Source organism: Bombyx mandarina, chromosome A1 (genome assembly GCF_030267445.1).
Source record: "Bombyx mandarina strain Sakado chromosome A1, ASM3026744v2".
Classification (NCBI taxonomy): domain Eukaryota; kingdom Metazoa; phylum Arthropoda; class Insecta; order Lepidoptera; family Bombycidae; genus Bombyx; species Bombyx mandarina.
In genome coordinates, this window is record NC_143234.1 from 23496429 (window position 1) to 23520400 (window position 23972).

General features: G+C 38.5%; 1 protein-coding gene across 4 annotated transcripts in view; it reads right to left on the reverse strand.

Moving 5' to 3' along the window:
* The window catches only part of gas2 (growth arrest-specific protein 2), an 84092-nt gene extending 61563 nt beyond the window's left edge, over positions 1-22529 (reverse strand). The window contains exon 1 of one of the 4 annotated variants that reach the window (XM_028181118.2): positions 22350-22529. The gene's annotated coding sequence lies outside the window, so the exon portion shown is untranslated. The remainder of the gene's footprint in view (positions 1-22349) is intronic. The other 3 variants (XM_028181117.2, XM_028181121.2, XM_028181120.2) reach the window with 3 other exon arrangements.
* Positions 22530-23972: the final 1443 nt, after the last annotated feature.

Here is a 23972-nt window from a genome sequence, read left to right on the forward strand (position 1 = left end):
ATCAGGGCAATAAGAACTATGTAATTACAAAGCGTGGGTGTCCCTTTTCTGTATAGAGACAGACATGACCGAGACTCGAGCACAGAGCACTCCATCCCCTCTCTATTGTTCGCCGCGACAGACCGTCTGGCTGCAGTGCCACTTGCACATCCGTACTCAGCAAAATTTAAGAGGACGATCTCCACCATAATTTTCAAATCTGTTGAGTAATACGTTTTTGAAATACGAACGTTCATTTATATATGCACTAACCCAAATTATCATTATTCTTTGAAACAAATCTGAAGTAGGCAGCGATTTTAAATTGATATAATACGAGGGCGGCACTGAAAATTTCGGGAATTAACGAAGTGACACAACATTACTATTTAAAAATGTATTTATTGCTTTTCGAAGTATTCTCCGCGAAATTTGACACATTTTTCCATACGATGGAACCAATCATTGAAGCAACCATTCCATTCGGAAGTTGGGGTCTCCAAAATGGCCGTTCTGTAGGCGTCCACAGCTTCTTCAGGTGATGAAAATTTCTGTCCACGCAATTTATTCTTTATTTTAGGGAAAGTATAGAAATCATTAGGGCTTAGGTCGGGGCTGTACGGCGGATGGTCTAATAATTCTATGTTTTCTTGCTCTAAAAACTCTTTTTTTCTGTGCGCGGTGTGAGAACTCGCATTGTCGTGATGGAGGATGATGCGGCGGTTGCAGTTCTCTTTACGGAGTTCAGAAACGACCTGTGGCAAACAAATGCTAGCATACCATTCTGCATTAACCGTTCTTTGTCCCTCAAGAGGAATAGTCGTAACATGGCCGGTTTTGGAGACAAACGTGGCCACCATTTTTTTTGCAACACTCCGTGAACGAACAATTTTTGTTGGCTTTAACTCATTTTCGAACACCCAAACTCGTGACTGGTTTTTTGTTTCGGTTTCGTACGCGTATATCCAGGATTCGTCACCTGATACACTGTTGTATACAGCATTTGAGGATCCTGCGTGGAATCTTTCGAGAGTTCTGACGCACCAAGTAACGCGAGCCGCTTTTTGCTCTTCACAGAGCGAACGCGGTATCCATCGGGAAAACAACTTTATTAAACCTAATTGTTCATGCAAGATTATTTGTATTTGATTCATGCCAATGTCTAAAGTTGCCTGAATTTCGCGGTATGTCACATGTCGATCTTCCTCAATCAGTTTACGCACAGCATCAACGTTTTCTTGGGTGACTGCAGTTTTTGGACGACCTTGACGGGGATCGACAGTAGACAAGCTAAAACGGAGTCACGATCCTCAGCAATGAGGGAGCGATGGAGAAGAAGAAGACGGGGATCATCACTGAGCTTGACACGTCCACGTTGAAACTCAGCAAACCAGCGATAAATTGTGGTTTTGGATGGAGCTTCATCACCAAATGCAGAAATCATCCGGTCAACACACTGTTTTTGTGTTAAACCACTTCGAAAGTCTTGAATTTTCTCGAGTTAATTCCATTTTCTCAACGACTAAACAAGTTTGACAAAACCTCGTGACAAGACCGAGAATCTTTTTTTAAATAAATAAATGGTATTCGATTTTTAAAACCAAGGAGTTTTCAATTAAAAAGATTTTAATGACAGGAACAGTGGAAATATTCCATTCACGATACTTTTAGTGCAGCCTAGTATATTCAAGATCTCAACCAGTACCTACCAGTTACTAGTGGTAGGACCTCTTGTGAGTCCGCACGGGTAGGTACTACCACCCTGCCTATTTCTATCGCGCAGCAGTAATGCGTTTCGGTTTGAAGGGTGGGACAGCCGTTGTAACTATACTTGAGATCTTAGAACTTATATCTCGAGGTGGGTGGCGCATTTACCTTGTAGATGTCTATGGGCTCCAGTAACCACTTAACACCAGGCGGGCTGGGAGCTGGTCTACCCATCTAAGCAATAAATAAAAAAGTTAGTCAATGTTAAAGAAAAATAAAAATTAGAAGCGTTTGATGGGACGAAGTCGCAATTGTATACGAGACGTCTGTCGGTTTCCGTCTCGTCAACAAACGATATTATTCCTTTTAATAGCTTTGATCCGCGCCCCCTCGACGCGCCGCGAGACGGGCGAGGCTAATGTCAGGGCGTCCGGCGGTAAGCCCCCGGGAATGCTTCATATTAATATGTTTTGTTGCATACCAGCTACTAGTCCGTACCGTTTTACCCTCACAATCCAACCTGCCGGGATTCCGCGCTCATTTAAACTCATTCTATTTCTGTTATCGTGGTACGCTCCATATTTCTACGGATTTATTTAAGTACAGTTCGGGTAATTTTTTACTTAAATTTTAATGTTAGAAGTGTTTAGGGCCATCGATATAAGTATTTTGTGATGATCTCAGTCAGCTAATGCTGCGTACCGGTTCGGTTGTGAACCTTCTGAACATTCTCAAGCTGTTTGTGTTAGTTCTTCCCCATCATTCATCCCCAGTATCTTCAATATTCTGAACTCCTCTAATTTTTATCATGAGCAGCAGTATCGAACGCGCCGTGAGTGTCCATTTCTGTCCTGGAGCAATCACGTGCTTTTTTTTTTATTGCATCGAGGGGTGGACGAGCTCACAGCCCACCTGGTGTTAAGTGGTTACTGGAGCCCATAGACATCTACAACGTAAATGCGCCACCCACCTTGAAATATAAGTTCTAAGGTCTCAATTATAGTTAGAACGGCTGCCCTGCCCTTCAAACCGAAACGCATTACTGCTTCACGACAGAAATAGGGAGAGTGGTGGTACCTACCCGCGCGGACTCACATGATGTCCTACCACAAGTGTCCAACGTGAAAGCCAGTAATATCTTTACTAATAAGTCAACGGCTTGTAACTTGCTGATATTCATGAGCGATGGTGACCACGAAACTTTAAGTAAATACGGAATTTCGTCGACTTTGGATGGTAATAAAAAAAAATCAAAGCAAAGGAGAGAGTTCGACTTTATTTATATCTCCAGGTGGACGAATAAGGTTCAGAATAAAACGATGTATTTTTACAAGGATTACCCGAGATCGCTTTGCTTCTTAGCGCAGCATTTACTCGGCTCCATTTACGGCGTTTAGTATTGAAACGGCACCATCAATCTAGTGTGAACAGGCAGGTGACCCAAAACGGTCACATTACTAATTAATGAATTATGCAAAACTCCTTAAAAGGCCACTTATGTCTTCATGAAGCTATTTGCGACTGGTAACAAGCCTAGTCAAGCATTTTAAATATTTGTATTCTAATTTACTAAAGATTTCTTACTAATTTTGCCTAATTATCCCGTTGTGGTTATAACAGCATTTAAAGTTATAGCTACGTTGAATTCTAATTTAGTTTTGCAAGCCGTCTAGTGGGCCCGATCAGGCGGTAGATGCCAACCAATAACCTATTTCTGCCGCGAGCTATCTGAGTCCCGATTTGGGACATCACGATTGACACTGACCTCAAAGCTCAAGATAAGTATCAATGCGATCCGGTTAGAACTTAACACAATTGGCCTGTAAATTCCACTGCCCAGATAAATAAATAAAAGAAAAAGTTCTTGACAGTCGGATCTCTCCTCAATAATCGTTTTTAAAAACGGGCAATACGTCGGCCATAAGCTCGTATATACACTCTGCCATTCCATCAGACTTCCGAAAATAGAAGTATAAGTAATACTGATGTAAGTTATTACCGCGGGTGGTCCACCGAAGGAAGTGTGAACAGAAATGTGAATGAATCAAATATCAGAACGTGAACCTTGATCGATATAACGTCGTAAAATACGCGAATAACCTAACAGACATGAAATTGATCAGTAGTGATACTCAGAGAAACTCATAAAACTGCATTTTACGCCTTTTTTTCATGTCCTACAAAAAAAATAGTTTAAAAAAAGTAAAAAATATGATTTTATAGAAAATCCAACTAAAAAATAGGAAATAAATTTTAATAAATTTGAATTAAAAATAGTGTAAGAAAAAATGATTTTATTATAAAAAAAAAGCGTGGGGTGCTTGGTATCAGTTATAAATATTTTATGAACAGATTAATAAAATGTTGGATTTTCTATAAAAGCGTACTTGTTTTTTTTAGTTTTTTTAAACTATTCAATATTTTTCATTTTTTAGTTTAATTTCAATTTTTTCAATTTATTTTTTAAATATTGAATTGTCATTGGTCCTTAATAAGTATACCTAATTTCGAGTTAATCCGACGTTTTGAAGGGGGTCAAAATCATGTTTAAAGATTCCGTTACAAACATACATACGTCTGAAGCTAATAAAAGCGTATTAAAAAACAAGTTTAATCGACATTTCTTGGGACAAACGTGTATGCAACTGCAACGTGAACTTAGATCCTTATAACAAACCGCACAATACATAATAATTAGGTAGTAAATTATCTTATATAGGCAATATATTAAACTCGATCTAAAATACATGTTAGAGAACATTCGCCACAGCTCTGAGGCCATCAACCGGTCGGTTTTAGTGAGACGGATGGCCGCGGGGAGGATGCGGGCGTTATTTTAAAGGGCGGTCGATGTTTCCTCCTCTTTCGGCGACTACTTAATTAACTTATGTTACGTTATTATTGTAAACAAATAGTCCCAGCCACTCGCGCTACGAACTACACGGGAGCGGGATAGCTGTCCATTATTAGCTAAGTTAATGATACAGCGATTACTGGTGGTAGGACCTCTTGTGAGTCCGCACTGATAGGTACCACCACCCTGCCTATTTCTGCCGTGAAGCAGTAATGCGTTTCGGTTTGAAGGGTGGGGCAGCCGTTGTAACTATACTTGAGACCTTAGAACTTATATCTCAAGGTGAGTTGTGCATTTACGTCGTAGATGTCTATGGGCTCCAGTAACCACTTAACACCAGGTGGACTGTGAGCTCGTCCGCCTATCTAAGCAATAAAAAAAACATGGTACAGCGAATAATATCAACTGAAGGTCTCTCCGCATCAATACAATATTTTTATGATTGAAAGATTACTGGTGGCCCGGAGGCCTTTCCAGCTTCACCAGGACAGGTGGGCGAGCAAAGGCTCAGCCAGGAGGGGAATACAATATTGTGCATGTAATCTGTAATACAAAATTGCAATGATTGCAATGTAGGTACCATAGTTACATAGGTAACAAACTAAAAATACGACAATCTAAGCAGAAACACTGAGGCATTAGTCATGATTTTTCAATAATATTTTGCAGTATTGTCATTGTGCATTTTTCATTTGTAATTTTAGTAGGTTGTCCGTGACGTACATTTGTAATTCGCGCAGCTGTGAATATCATTAATCGTATGAAAAACATCGATTGCTTGGAACTATGCGCACTCCACCTGCCTCCCGCTGATGGTAGTATGACCTAACCGGGATGGTCAACAACAACTGGTTATGGACGCATAGACGACAAGTAAACATATTAAACAAACGAGAATTATAATTAAACCGACTTAAAAAAAAAAAGGAGGATGTTCGACCGTTAGAAATCGATTGTATGTGTTACTTCAGAATTTTTTTCTACAACTAGAAAAATTTCGTCAGCCGATTTTGATAATTCTTTTTTTACTTAAAAACTGGTGTCCCATTAAATTTTGTCAAGATCTGACCAGTAGTTTTTTAGTTATCCTCAATAATGCACATTGCAGTAACCAAGAGAAGTGTAGGTAGATAGCTGTAACTATACACGTTGAAACAACAGCGTAATGAAAATTGCTTTGCGATTGAAATGTGCTGATAAGTGGTTATAACGATAAAAACCGCACTTAAAATTTAGTTTATCTGCTCTTTATTGTTCATTATAATTTATGTGATAAACTTACAGCACGCCGGGGGACAATCTAAATCATCTGTACTCTATAGCAGCAGCCGCAATCAGTTCACAGCTGAAGAGTCTGCAAGTCCTCGTGTACCCTTGTAACGCTAGAAAAATTGAAATTGTTTTTTTTTTTTAAATTAACGCCCTCTAGCGTATACGTGGCGCAGTGTGGGGAAATAATATGATTATGAAACGCTGCTTATTGCACTTATTCGACACTGCATGGCGTGACTGTACTTCTTGTCTGTGGTTCGAGGGTGAGATTGTCACAGCACTATAGGCGGAACTTTCGAGAACCGTAAGACTATTACTATAAAAGGACAAATCACTGTCCGAAGCCTTTTTCAATCAACATATCTCGAGCTGCAGTGCAAGTTTTATCACGTATTTACCAAAGTCAATTTAACAGTTCCTTGGTGTATTTTTATTCAACCAGGGTAAGTGTTTCATAATTTATTCTCCACACTGTGTCCACAACCTTTATCTAAATCGAAGTTAACACCACTTTGTCTTGTCGTGTAGGTCCTAATAACTGTTACATTACATGTACATGTTAGGGTGCGGAGCGTGACCTTACTATCACCTTCAAGATCCCGCAGTACTTTTCTGAGTGGACGCTGCCGGAAGCGAGGCGCTCTGGCTAGGCGATCCAAGAAAGTACTTGACTACCGTAAAACAAGAAACACACCTGCATACACAACCTGGCTCGGATCCAGCAACCCCAGTTGCGGGGAAGCAATCCAGTAATCGTTCATCGTCATTTTGTGAACCAAACTGGTGATACCGTCATTGTTTATAATATTGTTAATTTTAATCTCACTTTCTTAAATACTTACTCATGTGTTCGGTATACTTATCGACACATATTTAATCAAGGATACCTTACCACTAAATTCATTCTGTGTGAACAATTATAAACATTAAATCTGTATTCGTGTGTAGTTAATAAACTCAAGTGTAATATATATTGTAATTGTGTCATTTATTGGCGTGAGTCTCCCAGAGCGGTAAGTGGTGGCGCCCTGAGATCCTCCTCACAGTCTCCTGTTCACCGGTTGTCTACCGGTGGTGACGTGTCTAGAAGTGGTGCGACTCGGCCCCGTGTCTCTCGACCCATAGACCACCTTTTGGGGAGTGACGCGACTGGGCCTCATGTAACATCGGCATACCAGGGACACCCTTAGACACAGACACGTTATACCCTCGCCACTACTACGGATGTTGCATACAATAACTACAACCGATCATTAACAAACAACACACTTTTAATTGAAGCCATTATTACTTAACTACGATCTGTTTGTCGGAGATGCTGTTAAAAAATAGATGTTTTTCTATTTGTGAATGTAACGGAGAACACGGGTAATTGACGGTCTGTCGGCTCCGGAGGAAGCGTGCTGCTGCGACTAAATATATACATAAATATTTATGCGTCTCTCGATTTGTACCGACACCGATTGCTTTGCACTGTCTTCGGCCTAAAAGATAGAAGATTGAGAATTTTATTTGTTTAATAATAGGTACATACTGCTGGTTTTGTATGCAGCTATCCGAAACTAACCCAATTACACGTACCTACATATTTGTCAAACAATTCGTAGATCGTAGATTCGTAGATGCGATAGGCAGCGGTTTGGCTCTGCCCCTGGCATTGCTGAAGTCCATGGGCGACGGTAACCGCTAACCATCAGGTGGGCCGTATCCTCGTCTGCCTACAAGGGCAATAAAAAAAAAGATCAGTTGGAGCATTTGATTGTCTTTTTAGTCTGTCGTCTCTATAGGATCGGAGTCAGGGTTTTGTTTCCAGTTGGAATGAGGAATATATTTTATTGTTCTACTTTTGTATTTGGGAACTCTTGTTCTTGCCGATAGCACAGGAAAATATCAGAGTTTAGAATTGTTAAATAAGAAACATGATAGGAACCAAAACTGTGCCTTTAATGCAAGACATTGAGAGGCTCTAACACTCTTCCATCCCACGTGCAATGTACTAGATCAGATCCGTGACGTGCGTAGCGGCGTGTACACTTCCGCCAGGACCGGTCCGGGCGGGTCCGTGTTGCCGGCATGCTCTGTGACTGCGGGTAAACCAATAAAAGGAACGTTTTATTTTGCTCCGAACATTTGCAGTACGTGATCAGTTTTTCGTCGCATTTGTTCAAGAAGTCTGTATTGACGATGGTAAAACAGTTTTTCTATACCAATATTATAAAGAGGAAAGATTTGTTTGTTTGTATTGAATAGGCTCCGAAACGAATGAACCGATTTGAAAAATTCCTTCACTATTTGGAAGCTACACTATTTCCGAGTGACATAGGCTATATTCTTTTTTAACAAAAATGAAAAAAATTACCTAAAATATTCTTTACATCGCGTGCCCTGCGAATACTATTGATGATAGAATAAAATAATGTACTACGACTTTATAATTATAGTTATGCCGCAATAAGTATTATTTTATTTAAAAAAATAAACCAACGTCAAATATCGTTGAAATTTTTGTTTAAGACCCGAGCGGAACCGGAGCGGGCCGCTTGTATAATATAAATTTCGATTATTAGTTTTGAAACGGTTGTGTTCAAGGGAACAGCTCGTGTGCACGTCACAGAAAAAAGAAAAAAAATTGTAACTTCGAATATCAAACAAAACTGAGAGCAATCCAGACATTACAAAAAATGTCTTTTCGCAGATACTTTCTATTTTGTTGAACAATACACACAATATGCGAACAAAAAATTCATACGCAAACATACGTCGCGGTCCAAGGGCTTACGCAACGCGTGTACGCGAAAGCCTAATTAATTAGTCACAGTAATCACAATGATTGCCGTCCAGTCCACTGCTGCTAGCGCGCCAGGGAAAGTGGAAATAAATGCTATATATTTTAAAATACACGCAGATTTTGTAGGCTTTTGTGTATGTATGTAAATTTGTGTTTATGTAACAGCCGACTAAATGACAGTTAGTAAAATTTCGTAATGAAATGGTTGGGTATATGGTATATGGTGTATTTTTTAATTTCGTCCAGGATACACTGCGTTACGGCGATAACAGTAGCATGTCGATACCTACCGGTGCGAGCTCACGTTATGTCCTACCACCAGCAAAAACCGGTTACAATGCATGTTGTATGTATGTACAAAATCTAATAATGTACTCTAGTACACTGGTTTAATACGATTAGCAATTATTAACAACTATGTAGTAACAAAAAAGCAACAATTTTTAGCGACTCCTGGTGTGATTCCGCCATGATGACATTGATAACTTAACGGACTCTATCCGTGAGCTCTCAGCACACAACGATCTTTAATTAAAATATTATTTGGATCTAAAAATACTCAATATATTTGAGTTGCATTCTCTGTACATTTTATGAAGGGCTGTGTAAAGGCATTTTAACTTTTTCGTACTCATAAACGTTACATGTAGTAAACATAAATATGTAGTATGAAAGTACAAAACAACACAGAAAATTGCTAATAAAACTAAACTATATAGTTATTGCAGTTTAACTATTATTGTTATTTGTTACAAATAAATACCTTTCATTATTCTTTGTTATAGAACTTTTATGGTCCTTAAAAATATGTTTACTTTTAAGATTATTTTTTGCTTTTTTTGTCGTAGCCTTATATGTTCGCGTTATTATAACTCCTGTAATAATCTTTGAGTATAATTAGTTCAGTCTAATTCCGGTAGCCTCCTGTATCGCAGCCTGTTTGAATGTAATGCCAAATATTGTACGATCCTTCTTTATCTTATCATCTCAGGAAACGCCATCGCAACAACATCTTTATTTTCAAGGAAAGTCCTGTGAAACAGATGCATATAAAACTTTATGCTTTCAAAATATAGTTCATAGTATCGTTGTTAAAACATTACGCAAATTGTTTTAGTACTAAGTGATAATGTCTACAGAAGGGATCCGTACAAGTACGTACACCGCGTGGGCGTGAAGATGTTTCTAGGTTGATATTATGATCGCACTTGTCAACTCTGACGAAACGTATTTTGTGTAACATTAAGATAATATTTGATATTGTGATCAGTAATTACATCTTTCGGTTGTCCGTTTACACCGGGATTAAACCAATCTTATTGTTGGTAAAAAATTTAGCTGCAGATCGACAGACGTGGTGAGCTTTTACCAAACTTGTCAAAATGGGTAGTGGCTTCTACTTCGTGACCTGTATTACGGGCTCCAGTAATCACTTAACGCTAGGCGGGCCTTGAGCTTCATCTGTACAATAATAAAATGATTGGAAATCGTAAAATTAATCAAAAGTCGCCATTAATTTCTGGACTATTCAGTAGTTTAGCAGCAACTGTCCACTTCTTCGTTCGGACCAGGAGAGTTTTTCTATCGGTACCAAACAAATAATTAAATGAAACTAATAATTAATTTACTAATGAACTCATAACAAATTTTTTGATAACATTACCTCTGTGCTGGGACATTTGTATGTGAAAGTGTTGAAAATATTATAACTATAAACATATTTTAGCAGTAATCGGTTTACCTATATGTTATATCATTAACAATCAATGAATTGTTGTCAATCGAGAAATTCGTGAGTTCTGCTCTGAACTTTTTTTATTATTATTGCTTAGACGGGTGGACGAGCTTACAGCCCACCTGATTTTAAGTGGTTACTGGAGCCCATAGACATCTACAACGTAAATACGCCACCCACCTTGAGATATAAGTTCTGTAGGATAGTGGTGAGAGAACGTTATTGTATTCCAGCTCGAAGTATGTTCGGATTCTGATGGTCACTTAGCAGTAAGTGTACTGCGATTCTCATTATCGAATCTTCGGTCAAATTGTGATTTTTTCAACACCCAAAGTAGATACATTAAGCTGTCGATCTTAAAATGTTTTAAAATCGAACTCCATTTCAATGCACAATATGACTACCGCGTGCTCTAAACCAAATATCCTATAAGCCCCTTACACTGTTAAAAGCCCTCCTGTGGCCCTCGCGCCGGCAGCCAACAAAAATAATCTAAGTGCTGCTATAAACAGCGCCACAGATATGCACTGCCAATAAAAAATAAATAACTCGAGTCTGGAATTTTTAGAATGCCGATACTTATACGCCTTTTACGTACATTCAAATACTTTAAACTTCACTTTCATCTGATTTTATGGTTTGAGCTGCCCGTATCATTTGCAATAATTTGAATAAATACAGCACAGTGGAATATTATTGAGACGTAAAGTGCGCTACTACTGTGTCGTGTGTGTACAATTATAACACTTTTCTCTTTTTTTATTAATTCAATTGTGCAAAGTAACTACGTTATAAGTTTTCATAAAATAAATATGCAAATTTTTTTTTAAACAAAAAATGTCGAATCAGTCGTAGTTTTAGCCATTCCACTCGTTTATATCAAAGGATATAACAGTCCTATTGATTGAAATAGCAAAGACACCCTTAGCTGTCTTATTTTGCTTTTGTGTTCGACAACAGAACTATAGAATAGAATAATTTTTGAAGAGTTTAAAGTTGTGCTGGAATACCTTGTCCAAGAGAAAAGATCAGCCTACATTGGCTTATAAAAGCAAAGCTTGATAGCTGAAAGACGTATATATGAGGATAATATTGTTTCACTAACACACAATCAGCGAATTTAGGGCAAACATCCTCACTCTTAACACAAAGATGTGGCGATTCAACAAGCTCACAAATGATAAAACGGCGACATCCTGCCCAGCGGTGAGCAGACGGTGTCACGCTCGTAATAAGAGGTACACGCACCGGAACATGACTGACGAATAGTTCATAAACCTTGATGAATCCTCTTAGTTTTGTGCTCGCGGAGAGACAAATGAGCTCACAAACATTAACAAAAGCTCTATCAGACTCATGGAGTAACCCTGCTATAGTTTATTGAGAAATATGTTTCTGGAATGGGTGTGAAGAGCACTGCTCCGCGAAATTAAAAGTGTTGTAATTTTGCATCGAAGACTCAAGATAGCAAGTAGCGACTTTGGTACATATATACCTTACGCTTTGTAGAGATTACGTGCTTCGGATCACGGTTTAAAAAATGTCTATTAGCCAATAAAAAATAAAACATTATTGACATAGTTTTTGGTATTTTTGCCGAAGTTTTGAACAAACTTATCAATTTTCATGCGAGGAGAAAATTTGTTTTTTTTTTAATTTAAAGTAATGCATTTTAAAACAATATCAATGTAAGACTACAATTGTGTGTATATTATAATATTATAGTTACGTAATTTGGGATAAAATATATATTTTTACCTAAAATACAATACCAGCCTATTAGCATAAAATTCTGTTCTTTTAATTAAATCTTGACTTCATTGATACCGCCCACCCAGGCGAGGAGACGTCTCAAATTGAGGGATGAGACTGAGGAAAAGTTTATGGTAATAGAATGTATTCATTTTTCAAGTGACCAAGACTCATAGATGTTAGTACAACTTAAAAAAAACTATTCCAGAATATATGTTCAGCAGTAAACAAAAGGTAAGACACCTCAAACAGCATAATAAATAAAATCGTCGACAAACAACACCACCAAGTGACCGAAAATAGTGACGAGCGCGGCGGCGGCGGCGGCGGCGGCGGCGGCGGCGGCGGCGGGTACTAGTATTATAATGCGCGCCGACTGACTTCTCGTTAGTTTTACGATGCTTTCCGGCCTTCAGGACGTGGACGAAATTAATTTTATATCCTCGAATACATTTTCACTCTGTTTGTCTAAAATTAGCATCAATAATTTAGACTACCGTTAAATTTATTGACTTTCAGCTATTCTGAAGCCACAAGTCACACGCACTCTTTTACGATGAGCTCGGTATCAGTGGTGTTCGCAAGTCATCCGTTTTAGACAAACATCATTATTCATTTCCATCGTCCTCATCCATCACTTAATAGGTGTAACTAAGTATTTTTGGCCATTAACCTTACAAAGGGCTTCTGCTTTCCCAGTACGTGTTGCTGTCACTGTTATCAAACTGTTACTGTTTACCAACGACAATAGATACTGTCTTTTCAAGTCTATGCTACTTATATGAATTTATCATATGACCTGTTAGCTGCGTGTCGTGTGCGCTCCTACCGCCAATTGCTTTTTTTTCTTTAAGTAAAGGTTTTGGAATATTCGTAACATAATATATCATTCATTGATTTTTTTTTGCTCATGGGGATCAGCGCGCGTAGACAGATAGACAAACAAGCCTCTTACCTAGAACTGCTAGGTTTTCCATTGAGATGAAAATTTTTTTTTTTTTTTATTGCTTAGATGGGTGGACGAGATCACGGCCCACCTAGTGTAAGTGGTTAGCGGAGCCCATAGACACCTACAACGTAATTGCCGTCACCCACCTTGAGATATGAGTTCTAAGGTCTCAGATTTAACAGTACACCGTTGCCTCATCCTTCAAACCGAAACGCATTACTGCTTCACGACAGAAATAGGCAGGGTGGTGGTATTTACCCGTGCGGACTCACAAGACGTCCTACTACCAGTAAAGACGTAAAAATATATTAATGGATTTTAACTTATTAGAATTGAAAAATAATTATTCGAACTTCAAAGTAATGAGATTATAAAATAATGACAGCCAATAAACTCCAAACGAATTCAAACATCGATTACGATGATGTGTGCGTTATTTCGACGCCGGAAACGGAGTAATGGCGGACGAAAACACGAGATTTTGCGGCAAATTAGTGATGTACAGACGCACCGCGGGACAGAATTTTTGCAAAATAAACTTCTCAAATGAATCTGTTTTATTATACAAATATGTATATGACAAATATATTGATTTACATAAAATGTAAATACACACATGTAAATGTAATAAAACAACGAAAAACATTTTATATTTATTTTATGTCACATTATTTCAATAATATTACAATTTAAATGAATTCAAATATAATGTCAACAGAGGTGACAAGCGTCATTGTGTACGTTGGTGTATTAGTCATACAATTAATAAAAGCTTTTCAATAACATTGTGTGTTTTCAATGTTTTTCAGTGTAATGGTCTAAGGCTACAATTATGTGACAATATTGTAGTCATTAAAATCAGGGTGGTTATTATTTCATTTTGCGCAGACCACAGGACACAGGGGAAACTATCCTAGCTGCTTCAAGCTTTACCTCTACTACTCTCCGAACAGTAATATCCTCATCTTATTCTCCAACCCAATCCTCCGCTTGTATCATCTTGATTTGCTAATCCAAGAACTATCATATCGAAAGAGGGCGGACCTCGAGTAAGGCGCCGATCTGAATTGAGCCCAATGAAACTACAGCATGTTTTGCGTTCTCCACGGAGGGAGTAAAACGAAGAAGAATTGTAAAACAATTATTCTCTGAACCAAACATTTACATTCACATCTCTATTCCCAGTACTACGGTTATCAACAATACGAACGGCATTGAGAGAATGATGCGTGGGAAATACACACACAGCACCATATTATGTCATTCGAATAAAAACATAATTGGTCACAACATTCGTACGTTATGGACACACGTGTAAATACTACAGTAAATATTAAGTTTTGAACTAAAATCTTCGAATATAAAACAAAAGCGTCCAAATAACTGAACTGTCAACCAACTTAGCCCTTTGAAATTCTTATTAAATTTATATTTATTCTTAACAAAGATTAATTGTTAATCAACCATTCATATAACAACCATACGAGCCCATCTAAAAAACTGCGTCTTAGAAGATTTATTATTTGTAACTTTGTTTGTGAGTTTATTCGTGAGTTATACGATCGCGCAACGCTTATTCAACGAAAACTTCTGGTTTCTTGCCTACCATTGACCTACGACAGATTGGACGAGAGTTCCAGCCATTGTAGTAACGTTTCATAATAAATATTCTCAGCGAAGGAAGCCATCTTGTAGTAGGCAGTGCACAATAAACAACTTCTAAAATAAACAGTATGGAAGGTTTGCGCGAGCCTCAGGATATTTTCCATTCACAACATGGCGCGTGGAGGTTTAATTGTGGGTGTTGCTACATATTCAACATCGTGATGTTTTTTACAATCGTCCGTCCCTCGCCACACGTGCCTGTAGCGCATTATTGACTGAGACATTACTTTAAAATACTTAACGTTCATCTACAAAAAATCTTTTCTCGAATGCATGAGAAAGAACATTTTTATCCCGTGTAAACAAATATTAACTATCGAAAAATTTCAAGGCGCCGACTAACGTCTACACCAATATCAATGGATAGATCCGTGCTATTGTCTGACCATTTGAAGACGATAATCGCACGAAGCACTTTCGAACAGCTAAACGAAAACAAAAATACCCATATTCGTGGACCGACTGTGTAAATCAGCACCTAAGATAACTTCTTTAAATGCGACAATTAGATATAAATAACTATTTGAATTTAACGACGTCGCGGCCTAAAGAATAAGAAAATGGAGCATTCTTATTGAGCAACGTGATACCGGTATTCGAATTCCGGAAGCAGGTACTAATTTTTCTAATCAAAATTCGTGCTTAACGAACATGTGCTAAGCACGAACGGTGGAACGAATGATTTCGACGATAAAGGAATAATATCGTGTAATAAAAATCAAAACCCGGAAAAAATATAATTTGCATAATTTCTGGTGTTACGACGTCTTGTTGAAACCGCGCGGATAGGTATGACCACCCTGCCTAGTTCTAGCGCGAAGCGGGTTGCGTTTCCGATCCGGTGGTAGGTGGTAGATTCAGCGAAGCACTGCTCTTGCTAGGGCCAGTGTTAGCGACACTCCCGGTTTGAGCCCCATGAGTTCACCTACACCTCAAGGAGAAGCTGATATAGCCTCTCAAGGCTATCAGCATAGGTAGGAAAAAAAAGGTGGCGTGCCTCGGCAGAGTCGAGATGCCATCGCTCGAGTGGAAATTGGAATCGAGACACTCCAAGGCCCTAAAACTGCGATACTTTAAGACAAATATTTTTTTGTATGGAAATATCGAATGCGAATGTAGCGAATGCCCATAAACTTATATATTTTTAAAGTTAAGGCATTTCATTATTGTGTAACTAAACACAGAAAATAGAAAATTAATATATCATACAAGTCTTTGTATGTTACTGACAAATTGATTAAATTTGATCAATTAGTTGTTTCTGAAAATTTACAAAATCCTTCATTAAAAACTAAATATAGGATAGGTAATTTGTTACTGCCATCAACAGGAGCAATGAGAAACAATTTTTTTTATTATTTTTTTATTGCTTATATTGGTGGACGAGCTCACAGCCCACCTGGTGTTAAGTGGTTACTGGAGACCATAGACATCTACAACGTAAATGCGCCACCCACCATGAGATATAAGTTCTAAGGTATCAGTATAGTCACAACGGCTACCCCACCCTTCGAACCGAAACGCATTACTGCTCCACAGCGGAAATAGGCGGGGTGATGGCACCTACCCGTGCGGACTCCCAAGAGGTCCTACCACCAGTGATTACGCAAATTATAATTTTGCGGGTTTGATTTTTATTACACGATGTTATTCCTTCACCGTGGAAGTCAATCGTGAACATTTGTTGAGTACGTATTTCATTAGAAAAATTGGTACCCGCCTGCGGGATTCGAACACCGGTGCATCGCTACACACGAATGCACCGGACGTCTTATCCTTTAGGCCACGACGACTAACAAAAACTAATCGAAGCGAAGACATCTAGTGGCCGACGCCCGTAAATATTTTTGTTGAGTGCTCGAGTTGCTTATCTATAACTAATTTACGTGTATTATCTATGACACATTCGTTGCCTGGCTTGGGAAGAGTGAACACGTCTCGGAACTGTCGTTTCATGCTGCGCAAGCTCATTGCACGATTACCCACGATGCGCCCACAATGCCAAGAATTAACACGTTAACTGTGTTATGCTGCTTAAAAAGCCCCATGCGCGACTGTCTACTAGTGCTGCAGTCAAAAGCTCGTCCTTTCGCTCGGTGCGAAAGGCGACTATATCCACATTTCTAACAGCATCTGCATATTCAATAACGATCCTTTGTGAGGCCTATCAGCTCTCATACGCACTGTGAAGAAGTCCAATCTTGCCTCGAAAAGACCTCATGCGCACTGGCTGAAAGTCCCTCAAAAATAATCCTGCATTCAACGTGTTAATGAAGATATCGGTCCATTCTACGACATAATAATATGTTGATAGTTCGTGTGGGTAAATTTGTTGGTAGGAATAGGTTTTCACAATTCACGTTGTGTTCTGAAAAACAATCTAAAAAATTCTTGTTAGATTAGATCATTTAAATTAATCAGAGAATTAAAAAGAAAACTCTGTAAACAGGGGTGAGTATAATGTTAGTTTATTTAAATAAGAGTCAGAAGTTTTAACCAAATACATGAAAACACCGTCCGCACTCCCAACACACTATTTAGAAGTCTTTAAATAGTGTTTTGTTTCTCTATCTCAATTATTCTACCGGAGCGTCCGGAGCCAAGATCGCGAATTCGCTTACCTGAACAAATCACATGAAGGAAAAAAACGTGTAAAAGTTTCCCTACATCTTAAAAGCATTTTCCTTGTTTTATCGGAAGTTGCTCTTCCTACATGGAGGAAATTGTTCGCAAACATAGACTTTGTGTTCAGGTCAGTTTGCAAAATCATTAACTGTCTCAAGATCCCATGGCCTTGTAATAACTTGAAGCTATGGATGCTTATTCAATGAAGTTCGTTTTCGACAAGTTTTTATTAAGTTTTCGATTGACGAGTGCCTACTATATGAGTCACAAGAAGTTTTAAGTGTGAAACTATCACTTATCTAAGTTGCTGTTAGTGTTTGGCTCGTTAGTGTATTTCGTAACGCAAGTGTCGGGCGAGTGCGTCATACTGTGTCTTCAAAATTGTACTGTGATTATTGTTTTAAAGTTAAATTCTTATTTTCGTTTTACGATATTCTGTCCGGTGACCACAGAAATACAATACAAACAAATAATAATAATATTGCTAACAGTTAGCAACTGACTCAAAGATACACAACCCAATCTACATAATAAATAAAAGTTAATAACATAGGACAAATCTTTATAAATAAATATAAATACCTTCCAAATGTAGATTAACGATCACTTCTTCTTTGTCTCTACCTTATCCCACTAGGTGTACGACGATTTTTTCTATTCCATTCTCTTCTATCAGCCGTCATCTCAACATTCACTTCTCTAATTCTCATATTGTCATTCAGTCACTCCATCCATGTCTCTTCCCCCTTTACCTTGCTCTAGCATTTCCATACATCTCCTAGTCCCATGTATCTATGTCACATAACAGTCATGTGCTTAAATTAAGTCAGTAATTTCATAATTATTGGAAATGTACCATAATTAGACCGATAGTAGATAAATACTAATTAATATACACAACATGTCAAAGAACAGAGGGGTTATGATTTGTATCACCACAAAACATACTACAATTATATCAATGTACAATGCAGTATTTAAGATAATCATTGAGATAACATCAGATAATTATTGTACGAGCTTAAATTTAATAAAAACGAACCGGACCTGGTCACCTTGACTGAAATCTGCGTGAATATGCGTTTTTATAAAACAATTATTTACCGAACTTTGTCTCCACGATCACAGATATTACCGGAACGTGTGGCAGTGTCGGCCATCGAATCGAAGCTATGAGGCAAAAGTCTGAATCGAGTTAGCAACTATTTGTTAAAAGGACTTCTATAGATGTATACAAGTTCTGAACAGCATTCGTTTATTTTTTTTCCTACCTAAGCTGAGAGCCTCGAGAGGCTATATCAGCGTAACCTTAACTAGTAGGTGAGCTCACGGGGCTCAAACCTGACGACGTTGCTAACACGAACCCTAGCAAGAGCCGTGCTTCCCAGAATCTACCACCGGATCGGAAACGCGACCCACTGAGAAGATCCGGCGAGAAACTCAATGGGCTGTGTGATACTCGCTCGCTGGAAGAACGTGCCCTTTCCATAGATCCCAAAGTACCCAGCAGTGCGGGATCACAACGAGTCAAAGTACACCCTACCACTAGTACCGTATGTTTGTATAATATCTAGAGATCGTTGTTGTCTGTTCTCCGGCAAATCCCTTAACTTCTCTGTACACAAACCCTAACGCTTTCCAACAAAACTGCTTTATTCGTTTAGACCACGTTTCACACCACATACATTAAGTGCACAAGCTACTTGAAACTGAGATTTAGAACTCGCGTCTCAAGGTGAGTGCCAGCATTTATAATACGGTGTAGATGGCTATGGGCTCCGGTAACCACTTGACATCAGGAGGATTGTGATCCATCTGTCCAAGCAGTAAAAAGGGTGCGCGTACTTATGTACGCGCGTAAGAAGTTATACTTTATTTTTATTAAATTTATTTCTTCTTTATTTATTTAAATTTTAATCAATTTGAAAAAAAATCGATTAAACATCCTCAAACACGCATATTGGACATCCCTTTTCTTGACATCGTATAAATTTGGTAATTCTCGGTACGATTCGGAAAGTTCACCTGCGGCTATATTCAGACTCGCCAAGTTACGTCGGTCGTATTGCAATGAGCGACTTAGTGGGCAACTTCATTCTGTTAATTTTGTGTCACGGTGCGCGCGCATCGTAAAATTTCTCTCTCATCAATTTTTCATAACGCGCCTAAAGAAGTATAAATTCAAAAAGGTACAAGTAGTCGCGAACACGTGATGGAAAATTAATGACAGTTAAATTGAAAATTAATTAAAAACTCACACACGTTAAAACCAAGGAAACACACTAAAAGAATGTCCAGTCAATGTTTAATTGAAACACATTATTCTGTTATTGCGAATAGCGTACTTCGGTAACGTAAAAAAAACTTTAAACGAAATAGTTTGGAATTAAAGTTGAATTTCGTTTGTCGCTGATTGCGTACGAACTATTCATGTGTTTTTTGCGCGATGCACAAAAGGAATGTTGTTCAACGTTGTTACATTCGAGTGTGCTGCAAAAAGCGATCATGAACAACCTCAGCCCGGTCCGGAGTATCCAATTCAACTTAATTAATATGTCGTTACGTTCGGCCGATACACATCGATGCGACGGAACACACTTATTCAAGTGCCTTGTAGGTAAATACTTTAATATGTTCCTATAGTTTTAGCAATTTTATTTGTGTTAAATGAATTTTTTTTTGGCCAAGCAGGCCTGGCCTTCACAGCCTCTTTTATGTCTCCTTGACTACCACCGATTCGGAATGCAGATTAACTACTGAGAAGAAACGGCAAGAAACTCAGGGTTTGCTGCTCGTTTCCATAAAAAACTACAAAGTATTTCAAATCAATCCATAATTTAATAAGGATGACTAGTGAGTATTAAATGAATCTGGTTTCCACTTTGGGTAGTTAGTCCTCAGGGAAAACTGAACAAATTAAAAACTACAAAAATGTTAGTAGTGGCTCATCTGGCATTGTTCAAGTCTATGAGCATCGGTGACCAGAGACAATCAAATAGGCAATAAAAAAACTGTTACCTACTTTAATGATTCACAGGAAATAATCACGTAACGGAATTTCCTCATTAGAATCCTCTAATTAGCCTTTTTTTTAATGATTAACGGAATTATTTAACAATTGTGTTGCGTCATATAGATAGGAAGGTACCAGGCGTCCAGAACTGAGCAGAAGTTGCGGTACATTTCGCGCTTCATTCAAGCATTTTGAATCAAACTTTTATCGCAATGTCTACTAAAATTTTAATAAACTCGTGACGACATGTTTTTACTATTAACATAAAATTCAGTGTTACATTGAACTATAATCATAATAAACAAATCAATATCTAACAATGAAGGCACATACTCAATCACAAAGCAATAATTACCCACTCATATTTCTAGTCTTCAAATAATATTCATTGCATTGTTTGAGGAACATCATAGAACATTTATATATCTTACATACACGTTGCTGAATCGGAAGCGGCCGCCACATTCAATTCATGAAAAGATCAATAAATTGCTTACAAAAAACATTCGAAATCGTAACGTTCAGTGCATGCAACGTATCTAAAGGAAATCAGTGAAAACATCAAGCAATGCGGTTCATTAGCGTGCCAGCTGTCACCAGGTGGCTTCATGATCTATTACTGTTGCTCACAGCACTGAGCACGCTACTGACCGAACCGACTGCGCTGGCTCCTCCTTCACGTTTATATTTAGTTGCTGTTATTTAGTTTAACTTAATTCTAAAGCAACCGGCGCCGCGGCGCGCCGTTTGCTGTAGCGTAGACGGATCGCTCACCTGTAAGCGCTTGTGAACATTCCAAATGTTTATTTTAGAAAAAATATTTCCAGCGAGGTCCGTGAGCGCGTTTATCATTTAAACCACTATCAGCATGATTCCACAACTTAAAACTGCTGATCCTTGGTCATGTAGTTATCCTACACGCGGCACCACCTCCCTGCCTATTTCTGCCGCGAGTAAATCAGACGTACCCGATTCAAATTGCTATTCTTTACTGTGATATCGACCTCGTCTCTCAAGGTGAACAACGACAGTTAGTTGTGTATTGTATCTTTTGATCGAGTAACCTTCCCCGACCCGCTGACAGCCAAGGATTTAAGCTAAGTAAGTAGGCATGCAAAACGACCCATCAATGAGAAATAAAAAATACCTTCTTACAAAGAGGCCCCAAAGGGCGACACGACAAAATTATAAAAATATAGACTGTCCTTCGATCCATTAACGGTGCTTCTAGGTACCACAAGCACCAGTCACCGTCCTCGCCGAACCCGTCGCTTGCGACGAAGGGCTCCACGAGTGAATTAACCCACTGAGTTTCTAGCCTGATCTTCTCATTGGGTCGCATTTCCGATCCGGTGGTAGATTCTGCGAAGCACTGCTCTTGCTAGGGCCAGTGTTAGCAACACTCCCGGTTTGAGTCCCATGAGCTCACCTACACGTCAAGGAGAAGCTAAAATAACCTCTCAAGGCTATCAGCATAATAGGGAAAAAAGACTGTCCATGATCTGTTCATGTTTCTTCCTGCGGAACTGGAACCCTTTAGTACCGACGTACAATGGAGTTTTAGTGAAGATTCAAGATCGGTTATCTTGCACCACAACGTCGTTTAAAGCAAAGGGTGGTGTCCATCGATTTTGCTCACAAAAAAGCTCGAATAACACTAAAATGTTTGTCAACTACTGACATGACAATAACATTGTAAACAAAAAAATGTGGTATTTTATTAACAATAAATGTTTCAACTTCCGCATGATCCAGTAAAACAAGGGTTTCGTAGAACTTTTACAGGCACTACCTGAGTGTTATTACCTGTCCTTCCCGTTTGTTCGAAGCAAAAACAAATAAATAGTACCTACACAAATGGCAACGTACCTGCAACGTTAGTGATACAGAGTACATACACTTCGCATTTCATAAGACGATTACCATGAAAATTGAGTGAAAACAATTAAAAATTAATTGCCCGTTAAAAACAGAGCTCACCTACCGTCTTAAAAAAAAGTAAAAACTCACCTACATTTACAGTAACGTCGGCAGCGCTCCCCTCGCACTTCAATGCACTATAATCACAGAACTCTCACTCACCGAAATTAATTAAAAATATATTTAAACGAACACGCCAAAATCCCGTGAATTTCTCGCGTAAGCACGTCGCACACGACCACGCCGTGCGGCAGCTGCGTGCGTTATGGCAGCAGTAGGATTGGTTACATGCAGCAACGGTTTGGTGGCTTTTATTGTGTCTATGCAAACTAGCAGTTAGCTGCAGACGTTGCAGTCAATGAGAATACGAATACTACCTGAGAGCTGCTGTCAGTATGCCCCGGTCACCGTCCTCGTCGAACCCGTTGTTTGCGACGAAGGGCTCGACGAGCAATTTAACCCACAGCCAACTGAGTTTCTCGCCGAATCTTCTCAGTGGGTTGCGTTTCCGATCCGGTGGTAGATTCTGCGAAGCACTGCTCTTGCTAGGGTCAGTGTTAGCAACTCTCCGGTTTGAGCCCCGTGAGCTCATCTACACGTGATATAGCCTCTCAAAGCTATCAGCATAGGTAGGGAAAAAAAACTACGCGAGGACTGCAATCAGTATGCCGCATGCACTGGCACCATCAGCACCAGCCATATTCGCAAAACATAAAATGTAATAAATTAGCTGATCGTAAACATCCAGTTTTCAGCTCTACCCAACGCAACAGTTTGGGCTTTATATCTTAATGTGGGTCACTCACTTCGCTTTTGCTTACGATCAATGATAACCACTAAACACCAGGTGGGTCGTGAGCTCATCCACCTATCAACAATAAAAAATAATCTTAGGCTATAGTGGCAATAATAACATAATGACTACCAATTACTGAATTAATTATATTCACTCGTTCATAAAAAACATTTAGTGGGTGGAAGTAATGAATAAGCCGTGTGATCTTAAATGAGTGTCTATTGATTTTGGATTCAAAGAAGATGACTGTGATGTACTATTATCCTATATCCTGAATTTACGTTAAATATACAAATCAATTCTGTTGTAAATGTAATACTATAAAATAACATTGATCATCAACGATACTCTCCGTAGATAAATATACCTGATTCAGACACCTGTTATCTCGGAGCCTACATTTTTTATGCATATGTATTTGCTCTCTGGTTCTACAGTGAGCGACACTTGGCTATTTCATCATTATTTAAACATTAAAATTCGTCATCCAATCCATAATCCTCTTCAATTATCTTCAACATTTTATTGTATGCATTAGTTCACGATTTAATCTAACAAATTCATATTTCCTACAACGCTATGTAAACAAGTATGTATATTGAATAAATCCCAGTAGGTACGGTACAATCCTGAAAGTAGGATGGAGAGTTGCACGTCGTTAGCCATTGTCTCATTACACAGTTTTGAGAAAAAGTTCATGAAGATGCTATGTGTAATCTGTATAATGAAAGTGAAAACAATACTCGCATACACTTTTACGGTTCATTATGTTTTGAAACATGTAATTTCTTTTAAGTTTTGCAACGGAGCCTGAGAACGTTTACATTAAATACAATGTTTTAAATTAAAAGTGAAAATCTTCTAGGTTTAATTTATTTCTTTCCGAAATCAAAAAAGGAATCTTGGAAATAATGTAC